Genomic DNA, 26282 nt, shown 5'->3' with positions numbered 1-26282 from the left:
TGATTCCAAAGAAAGGTGACCCAACAGAATGTTTAAATCATAGAACAATGCCCTTGAAATCACATTGGTGAATGTTCCTGAACATTGGTGAATGTTCCTGAAGCTCATTCACCAATGGCTGCAGCAGGACATTGCGAGGGAGCTGCCAGAGGTTCAGGGTGGATTCAGAAGAGGACGTGGAACAAGGGATATCAGTGCTGACGTCAGATGGATCTAGGCTCAAAGTAGAAAATACCAGAACAATGTTTACTTCCCACAGTATACAAAGGCATTTGACTGTGTGCACCGTAACAAACTACCGCTCCCTTTGAGGGAAATGGGGATTCCAGAACACACTGTGCTCACTGCAAAAGTGCACATGGATCAGGAGGCAGGTGGGCCCACAGGTGAAAGGACTACTGCCTGGTTTAAAGTCAGGACAGGTGATGTCAGGGCTGTAGCCTCTGCCCACACGTATTCAATGTGTGTGCTGAGCAGATGCCCAGAGACGCTGGAGTCTATGATGAAGACGTTGCCATCAGGACTGGCGGAGAGACTACCACCAGTCTGAGGTCTGCAGGCGGCACGCCTAACTTGCTGAAAGTGAGGCGGCCGTGAAGCATGTGCTGCTGAAGATCAAGGCTTGCAGCCTCTAGCATGGATTCCAACTCCACATTAAAAAGACCCAAATAATCATTTAACAAAAGACCACAGTCCCTACAACTACACCAACATGTAATATCGTGATCAGTGGGGAAAAATGGAAGCTCTCAAGGACTCTCTTGCTTGGATCCACAGCCAATGCTCATGGAAGCGGCAGCCAGACCACAAGTTACACGGCATGAATCTACTGCCGAAGACCTTGTGGAGTGCGGAGGGGCAAGGCTACGACTTCGCGGATGAAGATGTGCCCACCTTAGCCATGGCGTTTTCAATGTCATCATACGCAGGTGGCCGCTGGACACTGATAAAAAAGAACGAAGAAAAAGCGATACACTTGAACTCTGGTGTCTGTGAAGAATACCGAAAACAAGCTACCAAAACGGACAGATCTGCCTTGCAAGAAGTAGAGCCAGAATTCTCCTCGGAGGAAAGGATGGCAAGAAGCCATCTGACAAACTGTGCGCGCGGAGAGCAGTCGCTGGAGTGGGACACCATGCGCAGGAATGTGGACGGGCAGTGAAAACCAGGAAGGGTCTTGACTCCGCGGCCGCAGCAATGGGCTCCACCGTGACTGTGAAGACGGCCAGGGCCGGGTGGTGTCCCGTTGTGAGGGAGAGCGGACTCGAAGGCCCCGAACAGCTACAGCAACAAACTTTCGGGGGCCATGAGTAAGGGAGACAACAGAGGAATTAGTACCTTTGAATTAAGGGGTTGAGGAACACTCTGGAAAGTGCTGTGTTCTGCCCGAAGGACAAAGAAGTCTATTTTGTTTGAAAGGAGTAGGGCCAGAATGTTCCTTAGGAGCAAGGCTCCACCTCACATACTTCACAGCGGTTATCCGAGGAAACCCATCCCTGCCAAGTGACATCACGCTTGCTGAAGTAGAAGATGGGGGAAAGAGGAAGCCGCGCCGGCAGATCAATGCCCAATGGCTGTACAGTGGGCACAGTGTAACAACGATGTGATGACGGCACAGGAGCCCACAGTGTTGGGCCCGTTGCACTTGAAGCTGCTGTGAATTAGAACCAGCTCCCCGGCACCTAACAACACTTCCTGGATGTTTACCTCCAGACTGCTTGCGTGGAAACAAACCCAGCCACCCCAAATCATGTTTTTCTGGGTGTTCAGTTGTCTGTGAGGGACAGCTGACACTCTGCTTTCTCTCTGACTTCAGATCTGTTCGTTCTCTGGCCTGGCAGATGGGGCGATGGAGAGAGAGGGTTTCCAGAGACCCTGCAGCACTTCCCTGGCCGACTTATCAAAGGATCGATGGCAACTGGAGCCGCAGCCTGTCCACTGCCCTCTGGACTCCTCTCGTCTTCCCTTTCGCAGCCCCACCACCGCTGCAGAAAACACAGCGCGATCACTGCTTCGTGGTTTTATCACTGCTGCGATGCTCTGGCTTCCCTGGGCTCTGAAGGACTCACTTCTGAATCTCCGTCTTGCCCTTGGCTTTGTTCCAAAAGGAAGGACATTCCTGGTGAGCATGCGCCTTCCCGAGATGCACCGAGGAGGGTACATGTTGAAAAGAGTGCGTTAATGGGTGTCCTGTAAACCCCCACTTCCCACTTTCCCATTAGAGGTTCCTTAATTTGCCACTCCAGGATCCCACTTAAATTACCTTCTTAGTAGGGATTAAGGGAGCAAAAAGAGACCACAGGGGCCTGACCCCTGACAGTTCAAATTGTCAGCACTGGGAGACACTTTCCTCCCCACTAAATCCTCACTGTGTGGCATGGTCTCAATTTGGGAGAACTCTGAATGGGTGTACAGTCAGCCAAGCCCCCCGCCTTTCCGACGGACTCGGTGCTGACTAAGTGAGGCATTTACGGACTTCGAAGCTCTCTTCTTGCCTGATGCCAAGGGCTCCATCGTTTGATACAGTGATGACAGGGCGAACACAGAGAATCAACAGTAAAAGCAAAGCAAATACCGTAAGTACCTGGAAAAACGATGAGCCGCTAGGACTTATTTTGTGTATGAAAGAGGGAGCAGGCTTCGGTAATGCAATTTTCAGAAAGGATAGCTGTGAGGGGCCAGACTGGTTTTCTTTCTCCTCCTCCTTCTTCTTCTAATTCCTCCCACCCCCCTTTGAGGAAATTGAAGCAGATGTTGCCTTAGAATATTCAAAGGCCAATTTCTCAAAACCACTTTGAATTGTCCTCCTCTCAAAAGCTGCCAAAAAAAAAAAAAAATCCAGTACACTGAGAGGGGTTTTAAAAATCCTTTTTGTCTAGTGCAGAAATATAATCCATGGAACATTCGTAATTCAATTTTCTAGTAGCCACATGAAAAAAAAGAGTAAAAAGAAACAGGTGAAATTAATTTTAATAATATTCCTCTTTAACCCAATATAGCCAAAGAATGGTTTGAATATGTAATCAATAGAATAAATATCACAGAGGTAATTTATAACCTTTTTTCTCATTCCACATTGTTTTTCAAATTGAATGTGTGTTTTACACTTGGAATACACTGTGATTTCAAGTGCTCACTGTGAGTGTGTAAATGGGGTGCAGGGCCACTACTATAACGCACAGCATTGGTCCACTTGCTGATGAGGTCAATGGCACAAAACCTGTCCCAACAAGAAAACTCGGTGGCTCTGTTTCTGACACCAGCTGGTGAGAGAGAGAGAGAGAGAGAGACAGAGAGAGAGAGAGAGAAGCTATAAGCCAGCCGTAGGTATGTTAGAGGTTAATCCGAGGGACCTGTTGCTTTCTCCACTTAGGACATAGTGATTTCAGATGGTCTGGCCTAAGATTTTAACTCAAAGGCTTCACAAGTTGGGGGCCAAACAAAACAAAACAGAAACAAAGTCCCTCATATGAATGACTGATGATGGCAAAGGCATAAGCCACTGTCTCTCAGTTTCAAGTGCAGTAATCCATTAATGACCACAAGTTCATATTTCCTTTTTTAGAGACTGATATGTAGTTTCCACAAACCTGGCTGATCTAAAAGTCAAGTCCAAGTCAAGGACATGCTTTCCTCGTCACCATAGACAGCAAACACCTAGAAGGACATCACAGGTGCTTCAACTGTCCCTAAAACCCAGTTTTTATAAAATTGTCACCATTACGATCATCACCAAAGGCACTATCCTCACCAACACCTTCATCACCATCACCCTCCCCCACCATCACCCCATTCCTGCACTTTCCTCATGCTTCATCTCAGTTTTCCTAATGTCCTTTTATTAATTCTTCTCCCAACTACAATGAAGGCCATTCAACGTCTCCTGCAATTCATGGCCGTTTGGGTCACCCTTCCACACCCACCCCTAATCCTCTTGGCACATGGTGCCTGGCACAGGGCCTTGCATGGGGTAGGTGCTCAATAAAGATGTCAGAGTTAATTTGGAAGACGTAAAACCCCGTTTGTGAGTTCTAATTTGAGTTTGTAATGTTCACCAGCCCCCAAGTGATTATAGATGCACAGTTACATCCATATTTATTTTTGAGAGCATTTGGTTTATAATAGCCACAGGGGAATAAGCATTATCTGTGTGAATGAGAGGAAAAAGTCAAATAAACAAATAACGCGATTCCCAGCTATACAAAACATAAGAACTAGAAAGAGATAAGATGAAAAAGCAACTCAGAATGTCAGCATCTTTTCCTTTGGGTAAACACCTTTCTTTCTTATTTTCCCTGCAAGTCAGCATTGCCCAAGGTAGGCACATTTAACATGTACATATTACACATATGCATCTATACACACACAGGGAAATTTTATTCAAAATACATATTTCTTATTCTTATTTTTTTATATATAAAAAGGGGCGTAGCAGAGTTATCAGTCACCTGAAAATATCATACAAGAGAAAGAACTTTAGTAATTACAAAGCCCTACATAAATGTCTTATCCTAAGTAACAGTACCATGCTGAATCACTATTATCCAACCCATTATGCTGCTGAAGCATCCAGCTTTCTGGCCCCCCTTTCTGGTCGCCTAGCTGAGAGCCTGCCCCATCATCCCTGGGCCTGCCCAGACGATGCTGTGCCTCCTCTGCCCTCTCTCCTGCCTTCCTGACCCCGGCACAGTTCTCCGCCGTGAAAAAGAATACACCACCCCCTTCCTCTGCGAGCAGCATAACCTCTGAGCCCTCAGAGGGCCCTGGACGGGGCAAATGGCTCAGGACTAGAACCCTAGCCCAAACGTTGGTAGTTCAAAGACACCCGGAGATACCTCAAAACACAGGCCTCGATATCTGCTCCTGAAAAGGGGACATAAAGGCCCCGAAAACCTTAGGGGCCAGTTCCAGTCTGCACACGCCGGGTCCCCATGAGTCACAGCTGACTCAAAGGCAACGCGCCACCCCACTGCCCCCACCCCAAGCCCCAGGCACTGGGCTCATTAGGAAGCACTGGGGTGTGGTGGTGGTGGTGGTGGTGTGCACAGCATGATGGTGGTGTGTACAGTGTGGTGGTGGCATGTACAGTGTGATGGTGGCGTGCAGTGTGTGGTGGTGTGTACAGTGTGATGTGGTATATACAGTGTGATGGCGGTGTGTACAGTGTGTGGTGGTGTGTACAGTGTGATGGGGGCATGTACAGTGTGATGGGGGCATGTACAGTGTGATGGGGGTATGTACAGTGTGATGGTGGTGTATACAGTGTGATAGCAGTGTGCACAGTGTGATTATGGTATGTACAGTGTGATGGAGGTATGTACAGTGTGATGGGGGTATGTACAGTGTGATGGTGGTGTGTACAGTGTGATGTGGTATATACAGTGTGATGGTGGTGTGTACAGTGTGATGTGGTATATACAGTGTGATGGCGGTGTGTACAGTGTGTGGTGGTATATACAGTGTGTGGTGGTGTATACAGTGTGATGGGAGTATGTACAGTGTGATGGTGGTGTGTACAGTGTGATAGGGGTATGTACAGTGTGATGGGGGTTTGTACAGTGTGATGGGAGTATGTACAGTGTGATGGCGGTGTGTACAGTGTGATGGGGTATGCACAGTGTGTGGTGGTGTGTACAGTGTGATGGGAGTATGTACAGTGTGATGGTGGTGTGTACAGTGTGATGGGGGTATGTACAGTGTGATGGTGGTTTGTACAGTGTGATAGGGGTATATACAGTGTGTGGTGGTGTGTACAGTGTGTTGTGACATATACTGTGTGATGGCGGTATGTACAGTGTGTGGTAGTATGTACAGTGTGTGGTGGTATATACAGTGTGTGGTGGTGTATACAGTGTGATGGGGGTATGTACAGTGTGATGGTGGTTTGTACAGTGTGATGGTGGTATGTATAGTGTGATGGTGGTGTGTACAGTGTGATGGGGGTATGTACAGTGTGATGATGGTTTGTACAGTGTGATGGGGGTATGTACAGTGTGTGGTGGTGTGTACAGTGTGATGGGGGTATGTACAGTGTGATGGTGGTGTGTACAGTGTGATGGGGGTATGTACAATGTGATGGGGGTTTGTACAGTGTGATGGGGGTATGTACAGTGTGATGGTGACGTGTACAGTGTGTGGTGGTGTGTACAGTTGATGGTGGCGTGCACAGTGTGTGGTTGTTATGCACAAACAAACATGCACAATCCAGGTCCACATCTCCAACAGGCAGACTTTGGTCCTGGAAGTGGAGCTAGTCTGTCCTCATCGGAGGGGATTTCAAAGAGTATATGGAAAAATTGAGTTCTAAGACAAGGGAATTTTCCCATGAACTTTTGGAAGCTTGGGCCCAAGTTGCAGTGACGTGTGCATCCAGCTCTCTGAATGGACTTGGGCATACGGAAGCCTGTCACTGCCCAGCCACGTGGAGCGCGGAGGGGAGGGTGTGAAGAGTGTGAGGGAACAATGGGTATCCACACAGCCCCGTGACCCTTGACCCCAGCAGCTCGCTCTCCCTGCTCTAGCTGCTTCAGGAGTGGCCGTCTTCCGAGACCTTTGACTCTGAGCCCGCAGACTCCTGCTCCTGCTCTGGATGCTGCCACTCAGAAAGACACCTTCCCATCCCACTGTTCCCAGTAGGGCGATCCCTCCAGTCACAAGCTGAGGGCACCTTCCAGAGATGCTAAGGGGCAGAGGCCCTTCAGGAAAACTGCCCTAGACTTGCACATTCTACAGCAAGAAAACACCAGGCTGTGCAGTGGAGAGTGATCTCTGTTGGCAGCCCACAGCTTTCTTCTAAACATCATTTCAGTTACACTGAAAAGCTTCGCTTCAAGCTGGACTTTAATGCTGTTTTTATCTTTAAATCATTTTATTGGGGGCTTACACAAACCTTATCACAATCCATACATACACCCACTGTGTCAGTGCTGTTTTTACAAGCTCACCCTCTCCCAAAGAAAACCCCAGACCAGTGGTTTCATTGTGTGTCTTTAAGAAAGGCACAAAACTTTCTAATGATAAACATGTGCATGATTTCCAATACTGCCAGGAGAGCAAGGGAGTGCAGAGACTTTTCCCCTCACAGCCTCCGTTTCGCTGCCCTCCCTCAAAGGGACCACTGTGAGGACAGCAGGGCTGGCCACCGCTCCTTCTGCTGTACCTGTAGTAGCTACGCGCAGACGAGTGACTGACGTAGCTACCCGCCACCACCTTTCCCGCAGCCCTTTCCCATCAGGAGTAGAAGATGTTCACCTCCCTGTATGGTCATCACCGGCCTCTGGCGTCCTCCTCAGGTGTGACACAGTCCCGGCCCCTGGGATGTGCCCACTAATACTGATGGGGGGAGGGGAGGAATGAATGCACAGCATGTCCACAGGGCTGGGTGAGACTCGTGAGGGTCCTCACCATCGGCTGTACCAGCAGGAGGTGGCGAAGTGGGGACCTCAGTCTGGAGAGGAGCAGAGGCTGTGGTGTGGGAGAAGAGAGGATGGGGTGCTGCTTGACCTAGGCAAGGGTCTTCAAGAAGGACACCATGAGTAAGTGGCCTCAAAAAATTTTTTTTAAAGAATGGAAAAGAACCAAACATGGAGGCAAAATAAAATGATCACATCGACACCCAAAAACTGCAGCAACACAGCTCGTGGAAAAGGCACCAAGTTCCATTAGAAGACCGATGCGTTCAATTTACTCAGCTGTGCTCGCAGTAGAGCTACCTTCTCACCCAACCCTCGCTGGCAGCGGGGCCAGAAGATCGCTCAAGTTCCCGGCCCGACTTTATAACTTCTTCAGTCATTCTCCCGAGAGCCCCCAGTCTTGAGAGTCAAGTCCAAGGTGAGCGATACCCCATGTGAGGAGATGGCAAGGGGGCCACATCTGACCTCTACCCTCAATCCCTTTTTACCCAGCCGGGCACCAACCATGTCTCCCAAGTCCCCCTGTGTTTCAGCTAGGCCCATTGCGCTAGCCACACAGAACTCCCAGGTGCTGCCCATGAGTACGGGCTTATCAGGGAAGCGATCATATTACCATTCAGGTAAGAAACACTCAGGACTCTTTCTTCTCTGCCATGCCCACAAGCAGTTCCCCCCTGCCCCTGAGCCTCCTGGCCTGGCCTCTGCTCTGCTCAGGCATTGTCACAAAGCCCGTTAGGGGCTGCTAACAAATGCCCCAAAGGCCGTGGCTCCCACTATATATGGCACCCATTACTCGCCTCAACCGATGCACTCAGGTCCAGCTCCAGAGCCAGCGAATCAGCTGCTCCAATTAAATGCCCAGAGGCATCCCATGCAGCCAGCCAGCCCCTGCCCCGGAGCCAGTGACTTGCTCCATGGGCGGGACGTCTCCTCTCTGTCTCGGCTTTGGCTCCTGGTCTGTGGCTGCTGCCCCTCTGGTGACTAAGGGGGTTCAATGTGCAGCAATCTCGTGGACCAAAGGGCGACTCCCCACTACCCCCATTTCTCGTGCCGCTGAGTTTCCCCTTCTGCTTCTGCCACGGCTGCTGGGGGCCTACAACGACGCTGTTACCCCTCACAACTGAACCAGAGATCCGATCCCTATCTTCTCCCACCTTCTTACCCAGACCCATCCGGAACAACAAAGGCCCTCTGGTGGGCATAACAGAGGCTACAGCCACAAGAGCCAGATTAACAAGACGTGTCCATGGTGCATCTGCATATGGCTGTCTTCCTGATGCCTCCTCGGATCACCAAAGATTGGACTCATGACTCACATTCGAACAATCTAGACCGAAGCAGCTCTGGGCAGGCAGGGACTGCGGCACTTCATCACAGAGTCAACAGCTAGCATTAAGTTCCCAGAGTTGGGCTTTTCAGGAAAAAAATCAAAAACAATAATCTCTCAGATAAAGGGTGTTATCTGCTTCCACAGACGCTCTGGGTCATGCAGCCTCCATGGGCAGCATTACTCACTGGGAGAACCGCTGATAGCCTACAAGTATAGATTCCTAGCTGCTGGTTATGCGCTGGGCTGCGATCCGCATGGTCAGCAGTTCAGAACCAGCAGCAGCTCCTCGGGAGACAGGCTGGGCTTTCGACTCCAGTCAACAGTTTCAGCCTCAGAAACCCAGGGGGGTCGCTAGGAATCAGCATGGACTCATTGGCCGTGAGAATTACTGCTCATTAAATGCTAGTTAACTTAAGAAATACACCAATGCTCGAGAGCAACTCTGCAGAAACTAATTTTTTAGTGGGAACTTCTGAGCTGTGATTCCTGATCAAAGCCATGGAGGAGGCTGAGGAAGACTGGCGTCACTCGCTGGGCTGAGACCCAGGTGAGTGCTCACAGCTAGCCTGTGCTTACCCGTGATCTGCCCTGGGGTGTCGGAGAAGATGTGACCAATCACGGCGCTTTCCCGCTTGGTTGCTTTATTTTTCACAACTCTTGAGAGTCACCATTGAGGCCAGAAGTTACAGAGAGACTATTGGGAAATGACCTTCCTTTCTGGTGGGTGGGAGGAAGGTCAACGGAATGGGCTTTACCCGAGATGCAGTTGGGCCACACTGCGACTGGAGGAGGAACGGGGGAAGAGATGAAACTGGTGAAAAATGGTTCACAGGGTGTAAATCCTGCTGGTCTCCCTGCCTAGGAGGAAACTTCAAAAAATTCATGGAAGGATTCCATTATCTTTCCATTCCCTTTTTCTGTGAACTTTTTGAAGCCCCTCATAATACCATCAGATGGTCCATTGGGCTGTTTTGTAGAAACACACACACACACACACACACAACGAAACTAAGGCCCTCCCCCTGGGACCCACTGGACCCCAACTGCCTGGGGAAACGCCTCCATCTGCATTCCTCTCCACCTTCAAATGTTTAGGATTTGGTGTCCAAATGTTTATCTGAAAAAAAAATCCTGCTTATACAGAAATATTTATGGATGAAATGATATAATGTCTGGGATTTGCCTCAAACAAGCCCTGGGATAAGAGTGGGAAAGTGTGTAATAGAAAAGAAACAGGATTGGCAGTGAGTTACAGGCTGCTGAAGGTGGGGTTCATTTTTGGGCGGGGGGTGATTGACCTTTTATAGAAAGGTTTAGAAATAATGGAGTCAACCCCCTTTAGTTTCCCGTGTGGCTAAGGTGATCCTCCCGGGAATACTCCGCTGTGTTTCACAGAAGGAGTCCTGATGTGGGAGGCAGAAACCCACCCTTGCCAACACTGGACTGAAGGGGTTCGCTGTCATTGGGGTGCTTGTGTGTCTGCATGGATTTTCAGATTAAGGAGTCGACTTTTCAATGTGCTTTGAAAGCAGTATGACTCTCTAGGGAGTTGTCAATTGCTCTCCCCAACATTTTTAGAAAGGGCTCTTCTTTTACATACAGGCCATTTGATAAATGTATCTACCCATATGGGAAGTTCATCTAACTTCAATATACTCTTCATATTTGGAAAGGCTTTCTAAACAAATGAGAGTCTGTACTGAAAAGTATTGGAGCAGTTTAGGAAATAATTGCTCCCAAAGCATCATCTTCAGGCAGTACCCAAACATAAGGGTCAATTATAAAAGGTTTGTGTTGGAATCAGTTGCACATCCTGAAAGGAAAAGATGGCTCTGAATCACGGTCCAGTGTCTAGGCCACCCGACCATCACCTACACCCCCACCAAATGGAAGATGCTGACAAATGGTGGTAAAGGATCCTGTCTGAGCCTACCTGGGGAGGACCTGCCTGGCTCCAGGTACAGGACACGGACCAGTGATAGCCGTCGGCAGTGCCAGCAATTCACTAGTGTTCCAGGAGCTGTGCTACTGACCACGGTGAAAACTGCACATCCGGAGACGGCCGGGATGAGACCGATCTCCGATCTCCACGAAGGTGGTTTTGCCCTCTAGAGCACAGCCAGCAAAGCCAGAGATGTTGTAAGAGTCACACCTGGCACAGCTGCAACAGGCATCTAAGGCTAGAGGCCAGAGACGTTACTAAGCACAGAACGACCCCTCCCCCGAAGAGCAGGCATCTCCCAGGCTAGCTTGGAGCTAGCATGGCCACACCAGCTCCCTCAGCCTCTGTGCACAGAGTGATGGAAGCGATCTGGGGAGCACCGACCAAGCTGGCAGGTAGGAGGGAGCAAGAGGGGCACCGGCTCCATCACGGCATCCACTCTAACCCTAGTCTTGCCCAGTCTGCTTCCTGCAGGCCTCTTACATCTTCTATTCTCCCAATCTCCACTGCTGCCGCCCCCACCCAAGCTATCCTCACCTCTTCTTGATCTCCACTGCTGCCGCCCCCACCCAAGCTATCCTCACCTCTTCCTGATCTCCACTGCTGCCGTCCCCACCCAAGCTATCCTCACCTCTCCACCCGGAAGACTGCAGTGACCCCAAATCTACTCTCCACGCAGTAGCCAGGGGCAGTACTGCACAGTGGCCAAGGACGCTGCCAGGCCACATGGGGACGCTGGAGAGGCTCACTTCCTACCTTCGCCATCTGGAGCTGTGGACACAGCTACCTCACCTCTCTCCCTGTGCTCCTGTTTCCTGGCATGGGGAATGGGGGAGGCAATTGTGCAGATCCCCAACTTCCCATGGGGTTCTGTCTAAGTCAGCTCTCAGGTGAGCGAAATCCCGCCCTTCAAATGAACAACGGATGCTTCTCATGAGGCCCCGTGCTCCAGGCTGGGTCTCCAGGGAAGCTGGGGCCTGACCTTCGGCTGGGTATGCTCACAGTGCGAGCGTAGTCAGAGCCGAACTTCGCAGGATGCTCCGCAGGCCATAACGCTCAACGCAGACGTCATTGTTGGCCAGGCTATGTCTGCTGTCCAGCAGTGTTTCAAACAGGAAACCATGAACTTGAACATCGGTGAGGGCTAACATCAGCCAGTGTGTCAGCAACACTGTAGGCCATTGGCACCTATTACTACCGGAGCTATTGTGAGGTGGCAGCAAGTCAGTGCCCAACCCACAGGGACCCCACTCAAAACCGACAGAACACCGGCGGCTCCCGCTTGGTTCGCAGCGCCGACCCTACGTCTGAGGCCCATAGCTGCGGCCACCGGAGCGACCCTTCTCGTGGAGGGCCTCCCTCTTTATCAAGGCCCCTCACTTCAGCGATTACTAGAGAAGCACTCAAAAACCCACTGCCACTGCCCGGATGCTGACTCACAGCCGCACGAACAACGCCCAGAAACTCCACGGCCCTCAAGGCAGCCGTCAGCGCTCGTTAGGCCAGGGCCTACCTGTTCTCGCATCAGGCGACTGCCCTGAGGATGATTAAACTGTTGACACATAAAAAGCTCCTACAAAGTATCCGCACACAGTAGGGCAAACTTTCTACAGGGTCTTATGTGTGGGAAGCAGCTGTAACAGACAAGGGCATAGAGGCAATTTACCGTACTGGTGATTCCCAAGGGCTAGGAAAGGGTGGGGTGGGGAATATTGTTGGAAAGATGGGGGCGGGGGCTGTAGTGAAAGCTCTGAGACACGGACAGGGATAGCAGTAACGCAGCACAGCGTGCTGAAGGTCATTAATGCAATGCAGTCATCTACTTGAAAGGGTTAAAATGAAGGAGGTGTGTTTGCTGGGGGGTGGGGCCCTGCGCTCATGTCAATGGTGATACAATATTTAGGGCACAGACAGAATAAGGGTGGCACAATACGGGGAGGGCAATCAGCACCAGGAACACGCAGACGTTGGTTGATGAACGCTTTGTGGTGGAGATACGCGCCGTGATTTTAAAGATGTTTAACACGGCAAACATGGTGTTACAAGTCGTTTCTCACAGCTAAAGTTTCCCATCTTGGTCTGTCTTCATCCCGAAGAAAGAAGAGTGGAGGACACAAGAAACCTGCCGGTCAGTTCGGAGCGAGGTGCCCAGAGCACAGCCCCCCGCCTGAGAGCAGACCGAATGGGTGCCCCTTCCTGCTACTGATGCCAGAGCGGGTGAGCACTCACTGTGCAACGAAACTCAGCTCAGGGAAAGACCTTCCCCAAAGGTGCCTGGCACACTGCACACATGGACGGATGGGGCTAAGAGCTGTAAGAGCCTCCGATAAAATGATTTTTAAAAGAAAGAAAGAAAAACCCACCCCTGCCTGGGAAGGTGTCCTTTAATCATCCTTGGGATCTGGAAATGAGCCCGACTCTGGGGTCCCTCCCATGTGCAGACAAACACCAGACGGGCTGTAAACCGAACGATCAACAACACCGAGGAGGAGGGACCATCCTCCTTAGAGGCATTAGGGACACAGAAATAAAAGGGCAGCATCTGCCCCATGGAAGCACAGATGAGCCTGGGACCCAGAGGGCAGTGAAGGGCAGTTACACCGAGGGGAGGCCGAGGGCCTTGCAGAAACACAAAGCATACAAAGTGATATGGAAGACGCATTTGCTCTGTAGACTGTCACTGACACCACAATACAAGCTCCATCACTCAGTCAAAGCCCACCAAATAGCGTAAATAAAGAACCGAGTACCTGCATAGGGAAACTCACTGCCATCCGGTCGATACCCACTCCTAGCGACCCTGTCGGAGAGCTGCCCCGGTGGGTTTCCAAGGCGGTCACTCTTTAACGAGTACAAAGCCTCCTCTTTCTTCCACAGAGCAGCTGATGATTCTTGAACTGCTGACCTTGCAGTAAGGAGCTCCGTGCATTACCCAGGAGGCCACGGGGGCTCCCAACACGTGCTCTGCGCTCCATAGTTAATTTTCATTATTTTCATATCATGACTGAAACACACTACTTGTGTTGAAGGTGTTTCTGCTCATCCTAGGATAAACATCAGTAGTCTGGCAGTGTCCATTCCAAAGTCCTGCTGACCCTAACACTCTGACCAGCCACGGGTTTCTTAGGAGCCCATGGAAGGCCGATGGCTTCCTTCGGCCCCAGGGCTTTTATACAGGCGGTGCCCTTCTCTTGGCATGTGCTCCCCCACCGACCGCACCCCGCCACCAGAGCTGCTCCCTTCATCCACTGTGCCACATCCTCGGGCCACACTCCGCCGCCTTCAGGATGCCACGTGGTCCTCTTTGCAGGCTCATCCTGGTGGTGCTTCTTTTTTTTTTTATTGCACACATTTATTTCACAATGCAGTTTTACACAATGCTAAGAGCACTTTTCTTCATATTTTACAGGAGAGCTTGAAGCAATATGGACTTTGAATCAATGGTCATCCCAGAACACAGCCAAATGTAACCTAAATAGAAGCATGACAAGTTGTTCAAAGTTTAAAGGCTTAATGGCAATAATCAAAGGAGGCAGAGTTAGGCTTACTTTACATAACTGACTGGAAAATAAATTCAAAACAGCAGAGAAGCTTTAATATGGCCTCATGCGCCCAGAGGAAGGGGGTGCCCAGTTGGGAGGGGTGATTGCGATGTCCAGATAATCCCCTATTTGGAACTTCTGTGATTGCAGGGTCATGGAATCGTCGGTCCCCTTCCTGCCCGACATGGTGCTGCCAATTTCCTTGACTCGATAGCCCGATCTTTTCAGGTCTGTGAAAACAATCGCAAAATGGAAGTGCGTGCCCTTCTTTCTAGCTTCTGGGTAAACCTCCTTTACTAAACTTGTCAGTTCCTTCAAGGTTGCATCCATCCAAGTGTAGATCTGCAGCTCGCTGGACGGCACGTTTCCGCGAGAGAACTCGTCCATTCAGTGGTGGCGGCCGTTGGTGGTGGTGAAGACCCGCAGCAGCAGCGGGCACATCTTCTCCCGGTCGATCGATCGGCTTCTCCGGCTCCTTCTTAATTTCCTCTTGGGTGACGTGCGACTCCACCGCCATCTTCCTCCTCCGGCCCGAGAGATGCTCGCTCTGAACTCCAACCTCCTCCCCCCGCGAGCATGAGAACCAAGTCTCCTGGTGGTATTTTTATATTCAGATGCCTCATCCTTTCATTTGACCTCAGATTACACACCGGGTCCTCAGCAGGATTTTCTTTAGAAACAAGCCTGCCAGTGACTGAGAGAACAATGGAACGCCTGGGGAGGACTTTGTTCCTCTGTCAGCCTGGAGAAGCTACTGCAAAGATGCAGTCGCACCCTGCTCTCCAGAAGCTCCAAGGTGCTCTGAGTCAAGGATGCGAGCCAGGGGCTGTGGGGAAACGACCCAGCACTCCTGCCAGGGGACCTGAGCACTCCCCTCTTTCCTTTTTAAGAACCCCGTCTTTGTTCCATCCCGCCAACTATCCAAGCTGAAGAGTTAAGAGGGAAAGTTCTTCTCCTGGTACATGGGGAAACAGAAGGCTGTTTTCACAAGGCCAAGGAAGACTCGGGACCCCCTGCCCCTTTCTTCGTGGGGCATCAGGGCAGCAACACTCATTCCTGCTTAAGGGCGCTTGCAAGCCTCACGTCAGAAAGGCACAGAACAGTGGTTTGGGCTTAGTGTTTTGACTTCAGCATCAGGCGAGGTGCTTCTATTTCCAAAGCCACTCAATAGAGAAATGTGAACGTTCTCTTCTACCACTCTCACAAGCCCTCCTCACAGACCTCTGCACAGACTTCAGTGCAGCACTGGTCTGGGTTCTGCAGGAACCACAGCCCACCCTACCTGGTTCTGATGAGGGCCCCGTAACTGGCTGTAGAAAGAGGGTGGAACTCAGGGTTCACGAACAACAAGAGCCAGTGGGGTACCAAGGTCTATCAAGAGGCACCACCACCCCAGGACTGAAGCAGCCCAGTGACGGGCGGAGACACCACAGAGATGGGGCCCCACATCAAACAGAGGACAAGAGTCTTCGTAGGGAAATAGAAACTAAACAAAATGAAATCCACCTGTCTATGGGCGAATGATGTTTGAAAAGGGATCAAAGTCCATTCAGTGGGGCAAAAACATCTCTTTAATAAACGAGGCTGGGAAAGTTGGATATTTAATTGTAGATGAAGGAAACAGGGCCCATCTCTCACACCAGGCACAAAAAGTGACACAAAATGAACCCAAGACCTGCATGCCAAATCTCAAACCACAGAATTCCTGGAGAAAACAAAACAAGAATAAAAGTGTGGGTCCTAAACTTTTGGAAAAATGAGTTAACAGGTGGAGATAGGGGGAACCAATCACAATGATCTATATGTAACCCCCTCCTTGGGGGACAGACAACAGAAAAGTGGGTGAAGGAAGACATCGGACAGTGTAAGACTTGACAAAATAATAATAATTTATAAATTATCAAGGGTTCGTGAGGGATGGAGGGGTGGTGGTGAATGAGGAGCCTTTATCAAGGGCTTGAGTTGAAAGAAAATGTTTTGAGGATGAGGATGGCAACAAGTGTACCAATGTGCTTGACACAATGGATGGATGGATGGATTGTGATAAGAGCTGTATGAGCCCCCAATAACATGATTTTTTTTAAGTTAATAAATATTACAATAAATGCATGCATGGAAGAGTGCAGAATGAATGATACATTATAAAAATAAACATGCTCATCCAAAGACTTTGTTGAAAGAGGAAATATACAAGTTTGAGAAAAAAATCTTCAGAAATATTTTACCCAACAAGGGCTAATATCTGAAATCTGTAGAAAACGGTAACAACTCATCAACAAAAAGATAGATGACCCAATCACAACACGGACAACAGACATGAGTAGAACCTTTTCCAAAGGGAACGTCTAAGCAGTCAACAAACACACACGAAGACGTTCTTGATCATCAGCCTCTGTTGTCGCTACCGGGTGCCTTCCAGGCATCTCCCACTCATCACGAGCCTGTGTGCCACAGAAGGGACCACCACCCAGTCCTGCACCACCCATGCAATTGTCCTCATGTTTGAGCCCACCATTGTGCCCACGGTGTCAACCCATGTTGTCTTCCTTTTCACGGTCGCTCTCCGTTACCAAGTACGATGTCCTTCTCCAGGGACTGGTCTCTCCTGTGAATATGTCCAAGTATGAGAGGAAGTCCATGACTTGGGAGCATTCTTGTCGTACTTCTTCCTAAACAGATGTGTGGATTATTTTGGCGTCCCTGGTACTTCCACTCTTCTTCTCCAGCATCAGTTCATACGCAACAATTCTTCTTCGGTCTTCCTTATTCAAAGTCCCGCTTACGCATGCAGATGAGGCGATTGAAAACACCATGGCTGGGGTCAGGTGCACTGTAGTCTTCAGAGTAAATGTGACACCTCTTGTAATTGATCTCCCTCCTGATCCAAGGTTTCATGACTCCACTTTTTAATATTCTCTGCTTTGTTTTTGATGGAAGGTTTTATCTGTTCTGTTCTGTCATTGCTGGGCCATTTATTTGTATTCTGTCATGATTTTGTATGTTTTTTTCTGTATATGAAATTCAGATTAGGTAACCCTATAGAGACAGCAACGGAATTGATGGCTCAAAGGGACATGGCTGGGGAGGTGGTGGGAATGGGGAGCTAAACCCACAAGGAGCAGGAAGAAGAAATGTCCTGGAATTGGTGGTGGTGACGGTGCCCGACACTCAGAGATGTGGCTGAACTATTAAAAAAAGACATGATATGTGAATTGTATGTCAGCAAAATGTTAAAATCAACCAATTTTTAAAAAGGAAGATGCTTGCTTTCCATGCTTTACAGAGGCCTCGTGAGACAGATGTGCCCAGTGCTAGGAGTCCCTTCATCTGTCGACAGCTGCTTCTGTGAGCACCAGAAGTTGTGTATCCAAGCAAAATGAAGTTCATTGTACACACCAACTTCAATCTTGTCTCCACGTATCATGATGCCACCTACTGGTCCATTTCTGAGGATTTGGTTTTCTTGACCTCGAATTGTATTCCCTGCCGAAGGCTGCAGTCCTTGTTCTTCATCAGCAGGTGCTTCAAGTCCTCCTCACTTCCAGCAAGCAAACTTGTGTCATCTCCGTATTGCAGGTCGCTAATAAACCTTCCAATCTTCCTTTATACAAGCCAGCTTCTCTAATGACTTGTTCAGCATGCAGATTTACCATGTATGATGAGAGGACACAACCCGATGCACACCTGTCTGGATTTTAAACCGTGAGGACTTCACTTGTTCTGTTCACATGACTGCTTCATGATCCATGCGCACGCGCACAACGAAGTGTTCTGGATTTCCTGTGCTTCGTAAGTTTATCCACAGTTTGTTATGATCCACGCAGTGAAATGCCTTGGCATAGCCAATAAAACACAAATAAACATCTTTCTGGTAGTCTCTGCTTTCGGCCAAGATCTACCTGACGTCAGCAATGATCTGCCTTGTTCATCCACGTCCTCTTCCCTGTCAATGTCCTGCTGCAACCGCTGTTGGATGATCTTCAGCAAAGATTTCCTGACAGGAGATATCAAGGGTCCTGTCTGTAATTTGAGCACTCTGTTAGGCCACCTTTCTTTGGAATGGGCACAGATATGGATCTCTTCCAGTCAGATGACCGAGTAGCGATCTTCCAAATTTCCTGACAGAGACGAGTGAGTGAGTCTGGTGCCTCATCAGCTTCATTAGCCAGTAGAGCAGCAGTTCTCAACCTTCCTCATGCCGTGACCCTTTCATACAGTTCCTCATGTGGTGGGGACCCCCAACCATTAAGTTATTTTCGTTGCTACTTCATCATTGTTATGTTGCTACTGTTCTGAATTGGGAGACCCCTGTGAAAGGGTCGTTTGACGCCCACAGGTTGAGAACCCCTGCCTTAGAGAGATGCAGACCCAGACTGCAATGAGCTCCCAGCATGACCCAGCAGAAATGGCACTGACGAGAAAAACAAAACCAACAATAACTGTTGGGGAGGATCTTCGGAGAATGGAAATTGTAGCCCCTGTTGGTGGGACTGCCCAGGTTCCCTACTATAGAGAATGGTGCAGTGTGCTCTTAAGTAACTAGAAAAAGAGCTGCCCTATGATCCAGCATTGCCACCCCTAGCTATCTACCCCGCAACACTGCCATCAGGTCAATTACTCCTCCTCGCAAGCCCGCGACAGACACCAGAACCGCCCCATAGGGTTTCCAAAGCCGTAAATCTTTATGGAAGCAAACCAATTAAATTTTAAAGCATTTTTCCAGTGGTTTGAACGCATTAAAAAGAGTTATGCGATCATCACCACAATCAACTTTAGAACATTTTCTTCATTTTTGTAGTTGTTAGTAGCTTGCCATTTCCACCCAACCTCCCCTGCCATAACCCTGAGAAACTAGTATTCTAATTATCGTCTTGGTAGATTTAACTATCTTAGATTTCCTATAAAGAAAAACATTTAAAAATGTGAAACAAAACAAAAACCCAACAACAATGACAAGAAAAACCTCAATCCAAAAGAAAGCAAAAAGTAATAAAAACTAGGAGAAATAAAAAAATGGGTCAAAAAGTAAACAAATAAAAAGATGTTAAAAATGTAGCCTAACTACATATGCACTAATTCACTTTTGGATGTGCTCTGTCTGAGGGCAAGTCTACTCGCGTCCCTGGGTAACAGCCTTTCTCCTGTGGAGTGACTAGTGGTTTCAAACCATGGACCTTCCTGATCGCAGCGAGTGTGTTCACGTCTGTGTCCCTCTGCACATAATGACACAAACAGACATAGCCAGGGCCGCGTTCATGGCTGCTCGGTCCACCAATGAAAACAGCAATGCCTTCAAAGGGTGAAGCCTTAAACCACCGGGGCTGCAGGTGCGTGACGGCTGTTCTGCAGTCAGAACGCACGCAGCTGGACCTGGAGGGCGTAATGCTAAGTGAAATAAGACAAGCATCACTTGATGCTCTGTTCACACGAAGAAAAATATAGTAAATAGAAGGAGACCAATGTTCATTGCTGGTTACCAGAGAGGAGGGGAGTGAGGGGGAAGGATCCTTTAAGTTGTAGAGACTTGTTATTTTTATTCATGGAAAAAGTGACATTGAATGTGGATGTAGTTAACAAGGCACAACCAATGTACAAGTGCCTACAGCCTGATGATGCCTCTTTGTGGGCGTAGCCTTCTCATGAGGGTTCTGGGAACTTCCTCTCTCTCTCTCTCTCTCTCTCTCTCTCTCTCTTGCTCTCGCTCTCGCTCTCGCTCTGTGCTTCACCTTCTTGTTGACAAGCCACATGGACACACCCTGAGACCTGAGCGAGCCAGGCAGAGGAGACCTGCACAGTCCTGCAATGCTTCCATCACCTCAGATGCCACGCCACTTTGCACCCACCGACCTGTGATCTTACTGCCTTCAGCCTCATTGTGTGTGGCTGTGTGAGTCTGAAGAGAGATTTATGGACTAGTATTGGACTGATGGGCTAATATGAGACATGGACTTGATCTGGACTGTGCTGGGATGTTTTCTGTTATACAATTACTCTTTGATATAAAGCTCTTGCTTGTACACATATGAGTGTCCCTGGAATTGTTTCTCTAGTCAACCCGGTCTAACACAATAACCAAGATTTGTTTTCTAAGTTTGAAGGCACAGGACCCTAGCCTCCCAGGACAACTCATCAATTCGTATAATATAGTTCCCATAACTACCTGCATCCTAGCGCAGTGAGTAGTGTCTGGGGTCTTAAATGTTAAGACGCATCTACAGCCCTCTGGCCACCTCAAAGAAGTGAGTAAGAAGGTGAGAACAGCTCAGAGAAGAAATAAGCCTGCCTGGGCCACACCACCTTATCTACCTGGAGTCGTCAGAACCAGCTGCTGCCTGGCTGCCACCACAAGACATTCTGACTGGGGTCCCAGGTAGAATGGGAGAAAAGTTTGGAGTAGAATTCAAATTCTTTTTCTTCAGAAATTTCAGGCAAATTGGACCAGTGGAGAAGAGAGGACTTTGGTCCCGAGAATGGAGGCTGTCCCCAGAGGTGCGCTCGTAGTGAAACACAGAGGCACACCCAGTAAAGGGTGCCCCCTGAAGTTCAGCGCTCTCCTGAAAAACCATCAGTATAGGAGACCAGAAGGCAACTGGTCACTCAGGAACCCGGGTGGGATGGTAGGGGAGCAGGGAAAGCAGAGTGCAGGCAGTGCCCGGATTCTGATCGGCTGACTCATAACTCACAGTTGGAATCGGTCCCTGTGGAGTCTGCTAAATGACGAGTTCAGGGTGCAAACAGTGGTTCACAGCAGTGAACAGTCACTACTTTTCGGCATGCATCAAAATAACACTATTTTTCTGTTAAAGAGGGTTTCATATATCGGGAAGTGCTTCTGTAATGTTTTTGACTAACTGCCATTAGATGTAAACCACGCCTAACTGTCCTAGTTTGGATACAAACTCAACTCAAAGACAGGCAGAGGAACAAGTGCAGCCCTCACCCAGAACCACCTGTACCGAAGGGGGCAAACCAAACAATGAAAGAGAAATGCAGCCGTGCTGGGCAAAATGTAACTGCCGCTGCTTCGTAACCTGCGGGGAAGTTGTCTAAGGAGAACCTGGCCTGTTGTGTAAACAGCCAAATTGTCAACCCAACGTGATTCAAAAAGAAGACAAATCTTCACAGGGGCCTGGTCAGCGGGTCACAGCCAGGAGCAGCACTGTGGAGAGAAGATGGGTGCCCGTGCCTGCCAAGATCTAAAGTCTCAGACCCCAAGGGGTTACAGGAAAAGAGAAGAGGGTTCCTGGGGGGTAGCGGGGGGGGACCAAAGGGAGCTGATATCAGAGAGTTCAAGAAGAAAAAACTGTTTTGAAACGGATTGTAGCAGCAATCGTACCCTACTCCTTGATTGGACTGAAGCGTGGGATGTTATGTTACCTGGAAGAGCTCCCAACATACGTTTAAAAGGAAAGAAGAGACAAATGAGGAGCTGATACAAGGGCTCAAGTAGAAATGACGATGGCAACATATGTACGAATGTGCTCGATACAATGGATGTATGGATTGTTATAAGGGCTGTAAGAAGCTGATGATACCAAGGGCTCAAGTAGAAAGCAAATGTTCTGAGAATGATGATGGCGACAAATGTACAAATGTGCTTGACACAATGGATGGATGTATGGATTGTGATAAGAGTTGTATGAACCCCCAATAAAATGATTTTTAAAAGAAAGAAAGCAAAGAAACCCAGAGGGGTAGTTTGACTCTATTCTAGAGTCAGAATTAACCCCAGGGCAGTGGGTTTGGTGTGATTATTATTTAGAGCAAGATCTCTCAGCCTTGAACTTTTGGTGCCCTGGACAGGGCCACTGTTGGTTATTATGTTCTGTCGGATGGTCAGGGGTAACCTGGCTTCTCCCCCTCAGGGGCCGGGAGAACCTCCTCCCCTCTTAGGGCCCCCAAGTGTCTGTAAGCGTGACCAGGTGCCTCCTGGAAGGCAGACCTCCTTCATGGGGTCCCCTGACTCCACAGTCCAACTCAGCGGTCTCAAGACTGGTCCCACGTGTTTCGGGCCCCTAGCTACCATGGTCAGATTCAAGGGATGTGCTTGAGCCCTGAGTCCCTGCTCACCTTAGCAGAGAGTTGGTGCTTCAGAACCCGGGAGGGCCTGGCTGCAGTGTGCGGAGAAGCTGTCCGTCTTTCTCTGGCTGATGTGGCTGTCCTAGCCCTTTGGGGTTGAGTGTGGTAGTGTCCCCAACAGAGTAGGATCGAGCACTTAACCGGATTGCACCACCGTGTTGCTTTGGGATAGAAGGGAGGGGCCAGCACAGATGCCTCTGCTTTGGGACCTTGGAAGGCGTGCGTGCTTGCCCTTTACTTTTGAAATGTCCCCCCATCCTGGGCCCTCATGCAGCTGCTGGGGGGACGGAGGGAGCATGAAGCAGGGTGCTGGGAATTATTCAAGTTCTATGACTCACCAGCCCTCAGATTATTTAACCGCTGATTGTGATTATTTTAGCTGAAAGACTACACGCCGCTAGCTCAGAAAATGTTGGTGTTTCCATTAAAAACCACCGGGCCAAAGGCCCTTTTTGACTGGCATTTTTCACTATTAAAACTACACAAATGTGCGTGTTTTTAGCCAGAGATAATGTGTCCTTTATTTTGTTTTAAAATAAGCAAGTGGGCTTCAAAGGCCTCCTCCAAGGAGCTCTCTTCTTGTGCCCCAGCCCAGTTCCCGCTCCTGCAAGGGTAGCCGGGAGAAGCACCCGCCCACTGCCTTCTCCTGCTGAACCTGATCCCCATGAGTCAGATCCATACAGGGACACCTCAGATGCTTCAGTGGGTCACAGCATGCTCATGGTTAAGATTGTGCACTCTGTGTTCAAACAGGCATGCATTTGAATTCCACACTTCTGAGCCTCCGTTTCCCTCTCCACACAGTGGGACTAAAAATGTCCCTCACCTCATAGGAGGCAACAGGCAACACGGCAGTGACCCAATCAGCACGTACTTCACATGCATAAAGCACAGGATACGTGCTCACTAGTAACATTCACCCCATCTCTCTAAGCCTTCATAGTATAACTGCTAGGGCCATGTGTAATCTCGGGGACAGCCGAGTCCTCATGGCCAGCAAAAGCAAAGGGCTCTGGAATCGACCTGTGATGCAATTCAAACCACTTGGATTCATTCTTTGTAGTGAATTGCGAAACACATCTCGACTTGGCTCAAGTCTTTTTCACCTAAGAGTGTACAACACATATCCTTGACCACAAGCAGAGAGATTTTATTTTCCATTTATTAAGAACAGGACCTCACCCCTGCCCAGGATGCAGAGCAGCCCCTGCACAGAGCAGGTATCCACCAGCTACCGGGTGGACTTTACGTGAGTGGGATGTCCATGGTGGTACCTGCAACGGCAGGGCCACAGACAGTCCCTCCCCACGCCTCCTGAGTGGCATGTCTTCCCTTCTGCCGGCTGGAACGCAGACAAACCTGGGGCTGTGGGTTTGGGGTGGAGAATGGTAAATGAACCCTCCAGGCAGGAGGAACACGGGGCTGTATGATCATAGAACCTCTTAGATGAGCTTTGGGGAGAGAGAGTATTTTGTTCTTTGTGCATGAAGCTAGACTGGAACATTCCACTGTTCTAAAGTTACCTTCGTTACAGTTAGGTTTTGCATACTGGAAGTTCATGTCCAGCACGTCCTTCCTTTTCTGCTGAAGGCCCTCAGATGTGAACTCGCGGGTTCAGATCGGTACACAGGAGTCAGCAGAGGGAAGGAACCAGGTGTCTCTGCCACTGTCTGCCTGCTCCAACCCAGGGCCACGTTGGCTGACTGCTCCTGGTGATACTTCCCTCTCCACGCTGCTATCTGCCCTCCAAACCAAACACTGTCCGTTCTGACTCACAGCGGTCTCAGAGGACAGAGGACAACTGCCCCCGGGGGTCTCTCAGGCTGTAACTCTGGACAGGAGTAGAAAGCCGCATCTTTCTCCCACAGAGTAGCTGGTGGCCTCAAACTACTGGCCTTAGGGTTAGCAGCCCAATGCATAACCCCCATGCCACCAGACCCTGCCAGCGCTGAGATGCTCCCACCACCACTGGATCCCCAAGACTTCCCACCCACCGGCCTGTGATCGTCCTGCACTGGGCATGCTTGCATGTGTGGCGTGAGTGTGAGGAGGAATTTATAGACTGGTATCGGGCATAAGGGCTAATATCAGACTTATGGGCTTGATCTGGACCGGGTTGGGATGCTTTTTCATGATACCATTGCTCTTTATACACAGCTCTTTCTTATACACACAAGTGTCCATGAATCCATTTCATTAGTTAATCTCTTTCACTGCCCCTCTACTTCACCGAGCTTGGTGTCCTTCTGCAGAGCCTGGGCCCGCCTGGCCTGACGACCGGCCCAAAGCATGGGAGATGAAGTCTCGCCTCGCCTCTCAGGGGCACTCTGGCTGAACTTCTTCCCAGGCAGGTCCGTTGGTTATTTTGGAAGTCCGTGGTACTTCCAAATTCCTCACCAGTATCATGATACAAATGCAGGAATAATTCCTTGGTCTTTCTTGTTGGTCGTACAACTTTCACATGCAAATGAGGTGACTGAAAACACCATGGCTGGGGTCAGGGGCACCTCAGTCCTCAAAGTGACTTCCTTGCTTGGCAACACTTTAAAGAGGTCTTGTGCAGCAGATTACCCCGTATGATGCATCCTGTGGCCTTCTGGCTGCTGCATCCATGAGCACTGATTGCGGACCGAAGTAAGAGGAAACCCTTGACAACTTCAATCTTTTCTCCGTCACCAATGTTATTTTTAAATCAAATGTGCCTTTGCTTAAAGTAAAAGTGTCTTTTAGGGGCGAAAGAAAATGTTGGAAATGCCAGTCCAGTTAAAATTTGAAAAGAGAAGCGCAGGACACCACTGCAATGAACTGCTAACATCTGATACCTAACACAAGCCAGTTGTCTCAAGTCTACGCCAACTCCGACAGACGCGAGAGCCAGAGTGAAGTGCGCCGGAGCAGGAAGACAGCGACGTGCAGAGTAACCGCACCGCACACGGCTCTCAGTGCTGGTCCCTCCCAGGGCATCATCAGGCCTTTCCTCTGCGGCACCTCCGGATGGACTCAAACCAGGAGCGTTCACATTGCAGCCAAGTGCTTTAACCATTTGTGCTACCCGGGGACTACACAGACACACACACACAGACACACACACACACACACACACACACTCATGGTAGCCTAAGAGATGGATACACAGCTATCAGGAGTTCTGGCTCAATCCTCATTTTCTCAGCAAAGCATCATCCCGTCTGCTGCTCACAGGTGTCTGTCAGAGAGCAGGCGCCTCTTCTCCGCAGAGCTCCTCAGTGGTGGGTAAGGATCACCTTCAAGCTCTCTTCCCAGATGCCATTTTCCCTTGACATTGCCAGGCACTGGGGGTCCTCGCAGAAGAAGGGTGGCTCCTCTTTTCTCATGTTGGCATATGGTAAGGAAGACACTGATTGCTATCTACGTCTGGCCGCTACCTCACCTTTGAGGGGCACTTACCGAATGAGTGGCTCTCTCAGAAGAAACTCCAGATCAAAGAGGCCAAAGGGATCATGCCCTAGAGGTCCCACTGGCCGGCCTCATGGTGACTCCCCAAACGATTCAGTGTGTACCAGACTTGGGTGCCTAGCTGATGGTGATGTCTGACATCTGACAAGATCCAGTCAGTCGGATGAATCTCAGCGCATCAGCTGAGGAGTTAACAATGGAATCAACGAAAACACAAGCGGAGGAAAGCACCGGGGCAAGTGTACAAGACGCACCCCGAGTCAGAAACCAGCTCGCCAATAGCCTCGTGCACCCAGCACTTCATCCAAATGGCAAAGGCCAGTCCGGCTGCCTGCATGCCGATTAAATGACTGTGCTAGTTAAATCATCCAAGCAAATGCACACGGCTAAAATGTTAAGGACTATATCACACGGCCATCAATTCCTTTTCGCCACAGCTATCAGGTTCACCTGCCACAAATTAAATACTTGGGCTTTGGTTACTGGAATGTAAGCTTATTAAGCAGCATTAGTAACACCAAGCACATTAAGAATGATGGTCT

General features: G+C 49.4%; 1 protein-coding gene and 1 pseudogene across 4 annotated transcripts in view; both read right to left on the bottom strand.

Moving 5' to 3' along the window:
* ERC2 (ELKS/RAB6-interacting/CAST family member 2) overlaps positions 1-26282 on the bottom strand; it is a 987816-nt gene that overhangs the window by 375399 nt on the left and 586135 nt on the right. The window lies entirely within an intron of this gene.
* Positions 14278-25658, bottom strand: LOC101663911 (annotated as a pseudogene).

The sequence above is a fragment of the Echinops telfairi genome, unplaced genomic scaffold (assembly GCF_000313985.2).
Source record: "Echinops telfairi isolate 266 unplaced genomic scaffold, ASM31398v2 ScPeMD7_31;HRSCAF=116, whole genome shotgun sequence".
Classification (NCBI taxonomy): Eukaryota; Metazoa; Chordata; class Mammalia; order Afrosoricida; family Tenrecidae; genus Echinops; species Echinops telfairi.
The sequence above is the reverse complement of the archived record's forward strand: the minus strand, read 5'-3'. Positions and strand labels throughout refer to the sequence as shown.